At 39.4% G+C, this 12759-nt stretch overlaps 1 pseudogene; it reads left to right on the top strand.

Annotated features, from left to right (window-relative positions):
* Nucleotides 1–2368: 2368 nt before the first annotated feature.
* Nucleotides 2369–10433, top strand: LOC129485331 (tripartite motif-containing protein 43-like; annotated as a pseudogene).
* The last annotated feature ends 2326 nt before the right edge of the window (nt 10434–12759 follow it).

The following is a 12759-nucleotide window of genomic DNA, read 5'->3' on the forward strand; positions in this document are numbered from 1 at the left end:
GAAAAGATAAACAAGAATAGCTGGGGATGTGGCATGTTCCTGTATTCTCAGACACTGGCTTAGATGAGAGGATTGCTTGAAATTGGGAAGTCAAGGCTGCAGTGAGCTGGTATGGCACCATGCTTAAGAATGGATGACAGAGCAAGATCCTGTTTTGAAAAAAAAAAAATTGGTAGAGAAACGCATTGTGATAAGTGCTTTAGAGAAAACTACATCAGGAAAGGAAAATAAATTAAGTATCATAGACAAAATTGATTTTTGTTGTGTTTTGTTTTTGTTTTTGAGACAGAGTCTCGCTCTGTCGCCCAGGCTGGAGTGCAGTGGCGTGATCTCAGCTCACTGCAAGCTCCGCCTCCCGGGTTCACGCCATTCTCCTGCCTCAGCCTCCCGAGTAGCTGGGACTACAGGGGACCACCACCAGGCCAGGTTATTTTTTTTGTATTATTAGTAGAGACGGGGCTTCACCATGTTAGCCAGGATGGTCTCGATCTACTGAACTCGTGATCTGCCTGTCTCGGCCTCCCAAAGTGCTGGGATTACAGGCATGAGCCACTGCGCCCGGCCCAAAATTGAATTTATAATATCATGGTCAGAAAAGACCTAGTATAGAATATATTTGGGCAGATACCTAAGGGAGGCTAGAAACGAAGGCGCGTGGCTATTTCATGTATTTCAGCTTTTTCCTAGCTTTTTAGGAAGTGATAACTACATTAAAATATCTAAATGTAAACTGATTATTTCTCCACAGCATATTTGCCCCCATTTTCTGTTATGAAGCTTCTGATATAAAGGAGAAGGAATGAGAATAGAGAAAACTGAAGCCAGATCTCAAGGTTGAGAGAAACTTACTTATGATCAGTAGAGTCTCATAATACGTATGGCAATTTAAGCATGGTAGGTGAGTGTTATTCCGTGGGAAATGAATCAAAATCTTACTGGGAATACTGAAAGTAAATAGGTCAAGTGTATATGGAGACCAGAGACAAGTGCTCTGCTGCCTTTGGCCCAGAGCACAAGCAACATCTTAAAGCTTCATTACTTGTTTCTCAATATAAGAGGAGAAGAGAATGTCTGCCTATTGACCTCAACAGCCTCCTCCTGCAACTAATCATCCTTCATTCCCCTTGTCCCTGAATTCCCTTGACCCGCCCCTCCTTCATTTGATTGGCTCTGTGTACTTGTTAGAATCAGAAGGTCGGGGGGAACTGTGGCTTCTGAACATGTACGCTAGACTCTACCCATATCCAGCCCTGTGACCCTACAAACATGCTCAACTGAATTCCTTCCATAGAGATACTCTTCCTGCTGAGTTTCTCTCCTCTGCTCCTAGAGCCAAATGGCATCTCCTGTCCTATCCCTGGATGGCTTAACCCAGGAAATTTCCTGGATCCAAGAGGAGTCAGATAAAGGAATGGTGGCCTTGTGGGTGCTGAGATTCTCATAGAGATAAAGGGGATATCCTGAAATCTAGGGTTTCTTCCTTCCCTTTTCCCTCCCTTACAGCTTCTGCTGCTCCTGGGAGCTTTGCTCTATCTCTCATCCAGCTCAGACTGTTGCTGAGCCTGATAGTCTTTGCATAGCCAAGGTGGTTCTTGAAGAACTCTTGTCTGCACGAGGTCTGAGCTGCTTCTCCAGAATCTGCAGCACAGGTTTCCATAACTGCATGAAGATCTGGAGCCGCCGGTAACTAGGCAGAGAGTGTTCTCATGTGTCTGACATGGCATGTCACTCCTCTCCATGAGCGGTAGAATAAATGCATTCAGATGAAGCCCTGCCATCATTACTTTGTCAAGTAGAAATGCATTTCAATTTACCTCAGAGCAACATGTCCTACACTACCGTGGCCCAGGGAGATCCCTGAGATGGAGCTTTGTAGACTTTCCCTCCTTTACCCATTGAGCTGGGATGAGCAATGCCAGGTATTATAGGAGGGAATCCTACAACCTGTGGTTGCTGAGAGGTCCTTGAAAGCCTTCATCTGGAGCATGAGGAGCAGGAGAAATGTCCCTTCTGGAGTGGAGGCCGACAGTGTTCTTAGATTAAATTCTTACATTACAATAAAAGTGAATCGCCTGGGCACGGTGGCTCATGCCTGTAATCCCAGCACTTTACTAACCACTCTACTAAAAATGCCAAAAAAAAAAAAAAAATTAGCCAGCCATGGCAGTGGGCACCTGTAATCCCAGCTACTTGGGAGGCTGAGGCAGGAGAATTGCTTGAACCTGGGAGGCAGAGGTTGCAGTGAGTCGAGATCACTTCACTGCACTCCAGCCTAGGCAAGGCAATAGAGCAAGACTCCATCCAAAAAAAAAAACAAAAAACTTCTGTTTTGAAAAGACTGAATCATCATCTATCTTAACACCCCCCTATGCCCCCTGAAATGCAGTCAGTTGAAAGAAAGGGGTTGGTCTTCAGAGATTTATATAAGGACACTTCAAGAGCCAATCTCATTCTTCTCCAGAACCCACCGAGTGGCTTTGCAACTGGCCTTGGAGACTTCCAAAAGCTACCGGCACTGCACGGTGAGGCTCTGATCCCTGAACTGAATTCATCTTATTTGACAGCAGGCTTTGGTGAGAACATAGATATTTTTCTGAGGTAAGTACACAATTTCCAGAGTAGGAGCTACTATTAGGTTACAAACCAAAACAAGCCAAATTTGGGGACTTTAATTTATCTGCAAACTTAGATTATTTTTAGATGAAATGATCTCATTTTCTGAGTTTTAAAAACGGCTGCATTTCTTTTTTAAAATTATTCTAAACATAATCCGTAGGTTTACAAGCTCCATTTACTTAACCTATTTACAAATTAACATTTTCGTCATCTGTCTTGCTACATGTTCCTCAAATTAAGGTTATCATTAATTTTTTACTTAATGTATTTCTAAGTTATTTGTGTAGATTGTTAGCGTTTTGCAATAGTTTCCAAATATCTAGTAGTTTTTTAATCTCTGTGGGTTCTATAAATGGCTTATGGGTGTTGTAATTTATGTGTATAAATGTGTTACATTCTGCTGTACTAGTGGTAATGTGCCTGTGTTACAATGTATGGCTATATATACGTAGAGAGTGCATTGGATGATTCGGGCAAACATTTTTTTCTAAAAAATGGTAAGAGTCTCTTCACAAACTTCAGTCTGTCAAAGAAAGCAAGAAATGAGTATTTCTGCAGAAAAGTCTCACTGGCAATCATGCAGAAATATCAGAAATAGAGGGATCATATATTTATACAGTGTAGAAACCAGGATTTAGGTTTTTCATTTCTTTGTTTGCTTTAGACAGGGCCACCCAGGCTGGAGTGCAGTGGTGGAAATAAGACTCACTATTGCCTCTACTTCTCACTTCAAGCAATCCTTCAGCCTCATCTCCCAAAGTAGCTGGGACTACAGGCATGGGCCCTCATGTTCGGCCATTATACATACATATATATTTATAGAGATAGGCCGACCTAGACATTTTGCCATGTCGCCAGTCTAGAACTCCTGAGCTCAAAACACCCTGCCTGACTTGGCCTCCCAAAATACCGTGATTTACAGGCTTGAGCCACCTTGCTTGGCCTAGGTTTTTTTTTCCTCTTTTCTTTTCTTCAAAACATACATTTAAAACTCTGACTTACTCTCTAGTGCCTATTATTATTGCATAATAGTAACTCGTTTTCTGACTGCGTGAAAGAGTAATGATAATGCTTCCAAAGAGCTTAGAAAATATTTCTATCCTTTGTGTACTCTCCTACAGTTTATCAATCTTTTTGTAATTTTAATTACCTGTCTTTTAAAAATGTCATAATGTTAACCAGTATATCCCCAAATTAACAGACAGTCCAGGAACAGTAAACACGCCAGAAAGTTTTTGTTGATTGAATTAACATAGCAGCCTTGAAAAGCGATGATTGTTTGTTTTACCTTGGAGAATTGCCTTTACCTCGATTTGTCTGTTTTATCTTGGAGAGTAAAGGCTAGCTTTTTCTGATTGGGGTCTAAGTATGAGTTTTGCTCTAATATTTTCTAGCAGGGTCTTTCTGGAAAAGTCACGATGGATGGTTGTTACAGTTAAATAAAAAAGTGAGAGTGGAAGAGCTTAGTTAGCTCGCCTTCTCTAAACCAATCACTGGCAATTAAGAGTGTTACTGATTCTCAGACCATTCAAGACTCAACCCTTGAGTTTACAGGTTGATGAAACCTGTGAAGCCCAAGCAATTTGGTGGACACTAACCCTTCAAAAAATCCGACATTCTTCTATGAAAGAAAATAGAGTTTGGAAAGCTGGCCTTGTGTTGATTGGAGAACAGTCACGTTTTCCTACAGAGGTCGATATCTCTTAGTGCCTTGGTTTTCTGTTTTTCCTATCTCTGTCGTTGCAAATTAGAGCCTATTCTTCTCTAGAAAGAAAGGATATTATTCAATCACAACCTGATTCAAACTTTGCTTGGACCTTTGTCTCTCCAGGGTAGAAGATTAAATTCTTGTGGTTTTCTTTCCTTAGGAAAGTGGACTCAGACTTCTCACATGCCTTCCAGAAGGAACTCACCTGTGTCATCTGCCTGAACTACCTGGTAGACCCTGCCACTGTCTGCTGTGGGCACAGCTTCTGTAGGCCCTGTCTCTGCCTTTCCTGGGAAGAAGCCCGAAGTCCTACCAACTGCCCTGCATGCAGGGAACCATCACAGAACAAGGACTTCAAAACCAATATTCTTCTGAAGAACTTAGTGACCACTGTGAGAAAAGCCAGTCTCTGGCAATTCCTGAGCTCGGAGAAACAAATATGTGGGACCACAAGGAAACAAAGAAGATGTTCTCTGACATGGACAAGAGTCTGCTCTGTTTGCTGTGCTCCAACTCTCAGGAGCACGGGGCTCACAAACACTATCCCACTGAAGGGGCAGCTGAGGAACACCAGGTAAGAGATAGCTCTGCGATCACCTGAAAGCTGGAAGTTGGCAGAGTTAAAGAGATTAGAAGGACGATGAGAATCATCATGGTGATTACTCCATTCTTCACTGAGTGCCAGGTGCTGTTCTAGGTACCAATGATGGAATTTTGAATAAAATATGCAACTCTACCTTCCTTCATGGAGCTCGGACCCAAACAGAGCGTGAACAAGTAAATGTCATTATTATTGAGTCTACAGTTCAATGCTAAAGGCATTGAAAAGCCACCAAAACTACTAGCGCAAAGAAACGTATTTTGGAAATATATTTAATATTATTGGACAAACGAATATGGGAATAGCACACTACAAAATCTGGGGCTATCATAGTGGGTTCTGAAGCAGGATGTTTCCCTGAACATTAGTCAGGTTACAGGAAATCTTCACTTTTCAGTTCCCTAAACTGTTCCGCCTTCTGAAACCTCAAACTGAAAAATATCCATTGAGGATGAGCAGTGAAAAATTTGTTTTTCTTTCCCCTTTCTAATGTATTTATGTATTATATCCCTTGCTTGCATATACCACTCAGAGTGTGGAATATATGGTGTTTCATTTTCTGTTGTTCAAACTCGTAATTCTTTTGCAGGAGAAGCTCTTAAAGCAAATGAGGATTTTATGGAAAAAGATTCAAGAAAATCAGAGAAATCTAAATGAGGAGAGAAGAATAGCCTTCCTCTGGAGGGTAAGTATGAGACCGTGAGTCCTCACGACCAGCTTGAGACAGGCATGCTGAGAGCATTTATATTAGCAACTTGAGTTGAAATTTTCATATACCAGATTTTGTCATGTGTTCATTCATAGGCTGGAAAACAACTAGACTGTTCAATATAACAATTGTTCAGGTTTTCTGTGAATGCTTTTCAGATAAACAAAAATAGATATAAATTCTGAAGGACAAGTAGGTGCTTAAAATTAGTAAGTATTTCAGGCAGAGATTTCTGTATAAACGAATTATGTAATATTGATTAAATAGTATATAATTGAGGAATAAAGGCATTTAATGGTGAATATGATGTTGTCCAGGGACAAAAAAGCAGGTGGGATCAGTAATTTAAGAAATGTGCCTGTGCTGGTGAAATCTGACAGCAAAGGACCCAAGATGATTCCAGCTCAAGTAGGAGAAAATATAACAGGATGAAAAGCTGAGGAGAAGGGACAAGAAATGACCGGGGGAGTGAGAGAATAAATATGTCAATATTGAGAGGAGAAACACAATGGAATGGAGATTCATGTTCTTAGAATGGCAGGGCAATTCAGAGCCTGTGGTTTTTGAGGGAAGAAAGATGGGAGACAGAAAAGAAGTAGTCGGTTTGAGAGATGGGGGTTAAATTTTTTACTAAGGTCCTTTCCGTGTGATGGCTTCTGATCCTGATTATAATATATTAACAACATCTCTACTTAGAGTGATTGTTTGGGCTGTGAAGTACAAAGGTTTGAGACTACAAACTAATTGAATAACAAAGATTATATATATTATTGATGACAATTTAACAATCAATCATTAATTTTAGTTGTTTTCTAATGGTATTTCAGATTTAAGAGGACATATATTTAAACATTTAAATCTAAAGGGCTTTTTTGCAGGTGTTCGAGAATTGATGAATTACACAAATTTTGAAGGAAGGTCTTGATTAACTCATCATCCTGTTTGTAAAGGGTGGAAAATAAAAGAAGGGATGAGGAGGATGAATTTGTGGGTTCTGTGAGGTGGAAGTAGACCTAAGCATTTAGCCTACAAAATCCATGTCCCTACAGAGTGATGTGGTTTTATGGGCACAGATGATCAGGAATTAGTATAAGAAGCTGCATCCAGTTCTCCATAGAGGAGAAAAACAACATTTAGAGAGACTGAACAAAGAATACCAAGAGATTTTTCAGCAACTCCAGAGGAGTTGGATCAACATGGATCAAGAGTAAACACTTGAAAGAAATGTATCAGGAACTAATGGAAATGTGTCATAAACCAGATGTGGAGCTGCTCCAGGTAAGAACCGAAAGAAAGCTTTATGGAATTGTGCAACTAGACTTCCATAGAACGTTTTCTACCACAAGCTTCCTCCTCCAGCACATTTCATTCAAACTCTGGAAGAAAAAAGTTCATGTGAAAATTATATTTTTGTTTCCATAGGATAGTATAAAGAAATTAGGGAAAAACTAACATTTCCTTCTTCCTCCTTTTGCGAAGTCCTAGGTTTGAAATGCTCTTGATTTGAGCCACATTACCCTTCGGGGACTAGCCCTGAAAAAGACCACATTGTAGACAGCTGCAGCAATGCGCAGTCACTACTCACACCTTTCCCTCTCACTCAAATTTAGGGTCCTGAATTTATCAGAAATAGATTATGTCAATAGGTCTTACAGGTATAATAAGTGTTAGAGATGAGAGTACATTTTAAAACTGTTGCAGTGATAGTATGTGGTAATTCTAAAGTTTTCGAAACCTAAATATCAGATCCGCAGAATAGCAACTTGTTTGTTTGTTTGTTTGTTTGTTTGTTTGTTTTGAGAGGGAGTGTTCTGTCATCCAGGCTGAAGTCCAGTGGCCCAATCTCAGCTCACTGCAACTTCTGCCTCCCTGGTTCAAGCGATTCTCCTACCTCAGCCTCTCTAGTATCTGGGAATAAAGGTATGCACCACCGCACACAACTAATTTTTTTTGTACTTTTGGTAGAGATGGGTTTTTGCCATGTTGTCCGGGCTAGTCTGGAACTCCTGACCTCAGGTGATCCATCCACCTTGGCCTCCCAAAGTGCTGGGATTACAGGTGTGAGCCACCTCACCCAACAGGAATAACAACTTTCTAAAGAAGTCATTTTTTTTTTCTCTCTCTCTCTACAGGATTTGGAAGACATGGTGGCAAGGTATGTTATTTGCCATCAGTGCAAGCTGGAGCACAAGGCATGCTATGAAAAACATCAAGCTGTTTCCAACAAAGTGAAAACATAATTTACTAACACCACAATGTGTCAGTGTGATTGTGTGGGTGTGTGTCTGTACTCATGTGTTTGTGTTGTATGTTGAATGTTACCTATGCCTTTTATCGGACATTAAACTTTTCTTACTTTTCCAAGTAACTCAGGGGGTTATGTTTTGAAGAGTTCAATGCAGAAGTTGCTAGAATAAGATTGCCTCTTTTTAGGATTCAGAATCATAATTAGAGATCAACTATTTGGTGGCAGATAGGGAGAGAGGCATTTATTTTTCAGTGGAAGTAGGTTAGAAATGGAGTGAAGAGTTAGAAAGACTCCCTAAAAGCCAGAAACCCATCCTAGGATTGTGGAGGTACATTACAATGTCAGAAGTGGGTTTGAATGAAGCATTTTCTGTTGGAATCTATTTCTTAAACACAGACATCAGAAACTTAACCAACTCAACCTACTTCCTTGCAGGAGTGAGTCCGTGCTGCTGCACGTGCCCCAGCCTGTGAATCCAGAGCTCACTACAGGGCCCATCACTGGGCTGGTGGATAGGTTCAACCGCTTTCTAGGTGAGTGTCACCCTCTTGGTGGGATCCACATGCAATGCCTTCAATTCTGGTTTTCTATGGGCAGCTTTCCCAGTGTAATGATCTTTCATCTAGAAGAAAATAGCCTGTGAATAGGTATTTATATTTATAGTTTCATTGTCATCAAACAGACAAAACTAAATAAAAGATGGTGGAATCAGCCATATAACAAATTTCTTAGAAAAGTAAAATGTGCAGAAGAGCTCTTTAGGATGTGGAACCATTCATGTATGTTTCAACCGTGATACAATTTCCTGTATACAATTATTACAGGAAGTATACAGAACTGAATTAATTCAGGACATTTCAATTTCAAATTCAGTGCAGTTAATGGCTGATTTGAGTGACAGTGCTTTTTCAAATACATTTCAGGTGAAGTTTCATAGCATTTATAATTTTAATCATGTGCATTTTAATCATCTAAAGCATACACGAGTAACTTATATAACAATGCAAATCTTGAGAATCTGTGACCGATAGGAACGTGATTTGTTGGTTGATGAGGCCTTAGATAGAACTCCAGGATAGATCATGATAAATCCAGCAGATAAAAGATGTCTGTGCCTGAATCTGGCATGAAAGTCAGATAATTCTTGCAAGGAAGCTGCACTTTTCAGAAGGCAGATTGAGATTTTCTCTTTAAATATGAATTGACTAGATTAAGTGGCAGATTATAATATTTTTGGCAAAGTGATAACTTTTGTATTTGGGTCTAAGAATGGCTCCCCACCTCATCTCCTGTCCCAAGCCTCCTGCTCTGCCCTGACAGAGAAGAGACAATGAAGGTTAATTTTATTGCTATGGACTTGGCTGCAGTGCAAGAGCTTCCAGTTTTCAGTTGTTATGAAAGGTCGCTAACTAGACATAGACATGACCTTCGTCCCGTTTATGCTTTTTGAGTTTATAGAAATTGCGATCATTGAAGTTTAGGCGTTTCCTTGTGCAGATATCCTAACACCCTTTGATTCCAATATTTTTGCAGACAGAAGTTTCTTTCTAATCTTGACCTGTGTTTTCTTGTGAGAATCTCTTTCTTATCTGAACCTAAGAATTTATAAACTGCTTTTCACTGGAACATTCTCTTTTTTCCACCGTGGAAATTTCCTTCACTCGGGGAAGTAACCAATTACAATATCAGACTGTTTGAGGATGTCAGAAGTTTGATGTTTAGACATGAATCTTTGCATTCTGACAGATCTGACAATTTTGCTGCATGAGGAGCCTGGGTCTTCTCCTCTGGCAAACACTACTGGGAACTGGATGTGGACAACTCTTGGGACTGGGCTCTGGGAGTCCGTACGGACTCCTCGATAAGGAAGGATAGCACAATCGTTAAATCTAAGCACATATTTCTTCCTTTATGTGCCTGCTGTCCTGAACCATATTTCCAGGGATAACCTGGCATATGTAGACACTATGTAAAGCCCACATCCATTAGAATTTTATAACACTATGTTTTCATGTGACTGTTTTCTTATTCCTGCAGTGCATATTTCCTGGGATAATAAAATAACCACTTGGTACATTCCCCTTGTTTGAAGTTGTGAGACAGCTACTCTTTGGTTCTGATGATCTCAACATTGCCCCAACTCCAACAAAATCTAAGTGTTTTCTTGATGGCGAGACCTGCCATTCACCCTTCGAAGATATTACTGAGAGGTGGATGTTGGGCAGTGTTGGAACTGGGCTGTTGGATTTTGCAATGATTCTTGGACAATGAGAAATGACATGCTGGTTAACTCCAAGAAAATTTTTCTACTTTTTTGTGTCAAGAAGGCTACCGGTGTCATATCAAGACCACTTCCCCACTATTATCTCAGTATCCAGAAAGGCCTCTAGGCCAGATTTGGGTGTTTCTAGATGATGAATGTGGCATCGTAAGCTCTGTTAATGTGGCCAACAGTTTTCTCATCTGTAGCCTCTCTGGTTCTTTCCCTTACCCTCTTACAAGATTGCTTTGCTATGCTTTCTTGGATTTGCACTCAAAGAATCAGAGATAGGTCAGTAACATGACTGAAGGTATCAGAAACACCAACTTCTGAGAATGCTAACCTACTGAATACTTGACATTCTTTATCTTTTTCTATGAAACTTTGTACCATTTTTAAAAGCGTGGAGGTATGCATTTGTTTTGATTTTCATTAAACTACTCTCTCTTAGAATACTGGACATGTCTTTTCTTTTATGCTGTATCTTTTCTTTCCCTTGATTTCCAAGCCAGCCCAGGTAAATGAATACCCGAGTGTGTTTATCCAAACTGATGGGTTAATGCAAGAGCACAGGTTACTTCCTCCTGAACTGGAATTTTCTTTTCTCTGTTCCACATCTGCTAAGTCCCATTTCATCAAGTGTAAGTTCCAACATTTCTTCAGGGAATTCTTTCTTTAGCTCCTGGACTAGATTAGGCTATTTGTTTTAAAGAGTCAGAAAACCTTACACTTTTCTTTGTAAAACTCACAGTGTAATAGTAGGCATCTTTTCTGCTTCTCAGATTACAAGAAGAGGATTGTGTTTGTACTACACACAGGTATATTCCAAGAAAGTACACAATGCTTAAAATACAACTGATATTCATTAATTGTCTGTTTGAATAAAAGAATAAATGCACAAAATAATTGATAAAAACATATTATACGACTGTTTAAAGGGCTGCCAAATTTACCCCTGTATTCCTTTTGATTTTGGCTACCGAATGTAACCAAAATCAACAGGGATACTGAGAAATATTATTTAATAAAGTTATAAATTGGACTGCTTATCCAATTGATAGGCTCAGTCAATTTTCTTTAGCTCAGGAACAAACTATTGATGGACACAGATCTTAAGAGAGTGACAATGATACAGATAAAAAGACTGAAAACCTGTAAGATTTTAGTAATTTCACCGATGGCATCCTACAGAAAATTACCTGGGAACATGTCATTACCAGAATAGAAAGTAAGACTCGCTTTTTGCTTCAGAAAATACAGAATACTCAGAAGCCTCATTACATTTTAAGAAAACTGCAAATTTATTTAGGTCTTTGAAGTTTTTAAAATACACGTGCAGTAAAATATCCTTATTATCGGAAATACCTATATTTTGATTGTGTTAATTTTGTATGAAGACTTTCCTTAAGTATCGACTGGAAATTGGTTCCAGGACTCCCCACAGATGCCAAACTCCTTAGATGCTAATAATCCTCAGATGTCCTTCCATAAGATGGGGAAGTCTTTGCATGTAGCCTAGGCACATCCTCCAATGTACTTTAATTATCTCTAGATTACTTAAAATACTTAATGCAATGTAAATGCTATGTAAGTAGTTGTTACACTGTATTATTTAGGGAATAATGATGAGCAAAAAATGTCTGCACATGTTCAGTGAAATGTAATCATTCCATTTTTTTCCTGAATTATTTAATCCATGATTAGTTGAATCCATGAGTGCAGAACCCATGCACATGGAGGTCCAACTGTATATCAAATATCATATTTAATGGTGTATTTTCTAGTATTTAATCTAATTACTGACAATATGGCACACAACAAACATATCAACAGTTTCTGATATGTGTTTTTTGAATTTATTTAAAGCAATCTAGGAATGCCTCCTTTAATGAGGATTGCTGAGAACAAAGTCTAAAAAGGCCGACTCCATTTATAAAGAGTAACTCTGATCCAAAAGTTTAATGACAGATAGGTTGCATAATGGGTTATTTCAATGATAGGAGGAATGCAAACATACAATTCTGGAGTCATTTATATTTTAATAGCATTATACTGTTTTAACCATCCTCATCTTGTATATAATCTCATTGTATATTAGAATACTACTATTAGAGCAATAAAGAAGAATAGATAAACACGGTCAACATTTTGCCTTTGTTTTGTTTTGTTTTTGAGACAGGCTCTCACTCTGTTGCCCAGGTTGGAGTGTACTGATGAGATCACGTCTCACTGCCGCCTCGACCTCCCTAGATCAAGCAATCCTCCAACCTCAGCCTCCCAAATAACTGGACTACAGGCTGAACTGTCATGCCTGAGTAATTCTGTTCTTGCTGTTGCTGGAAAGAGAGGGTCTCACCCTGTTGCCCAGGCTTCTCTCAAGCTCCTAGTTCAAGTCATCCTCCCACCTCAGCCTCTAACAGTTCTGGGACTATAGGCATAAGCCACTATGCCAGGCCTAAATACAGCCAATTCACCTGAAGTTTAAATTATTTGTGTTTCACTCTCTTTCATTATAAGAATAATGTGTGTCTTAAAATGTGTTCTTGAACATGAATTACTTTATGATTGCCCCTTCATAAGAATAGTTCTTAATGTTTAAGAATAATTCACAAAAATA

This window comes from Symphalangus syndactylus, chromosome 6, assembly GCF_028878055.3.
Source record: "Symphalangus syndactylus isolate Jambi chromosome 6, NHGRI_mSymSyn1-v2.1_pri, whole genome shotgun sequence".
In the NCBI taxonomy this organism is placed as follows: domain Eukaryota; kingdom Metazoa; phylum Chordata; class Mammalia; order Primates; family Hylobatidae; genus Symphalangus; species Symphalangus syndactylus.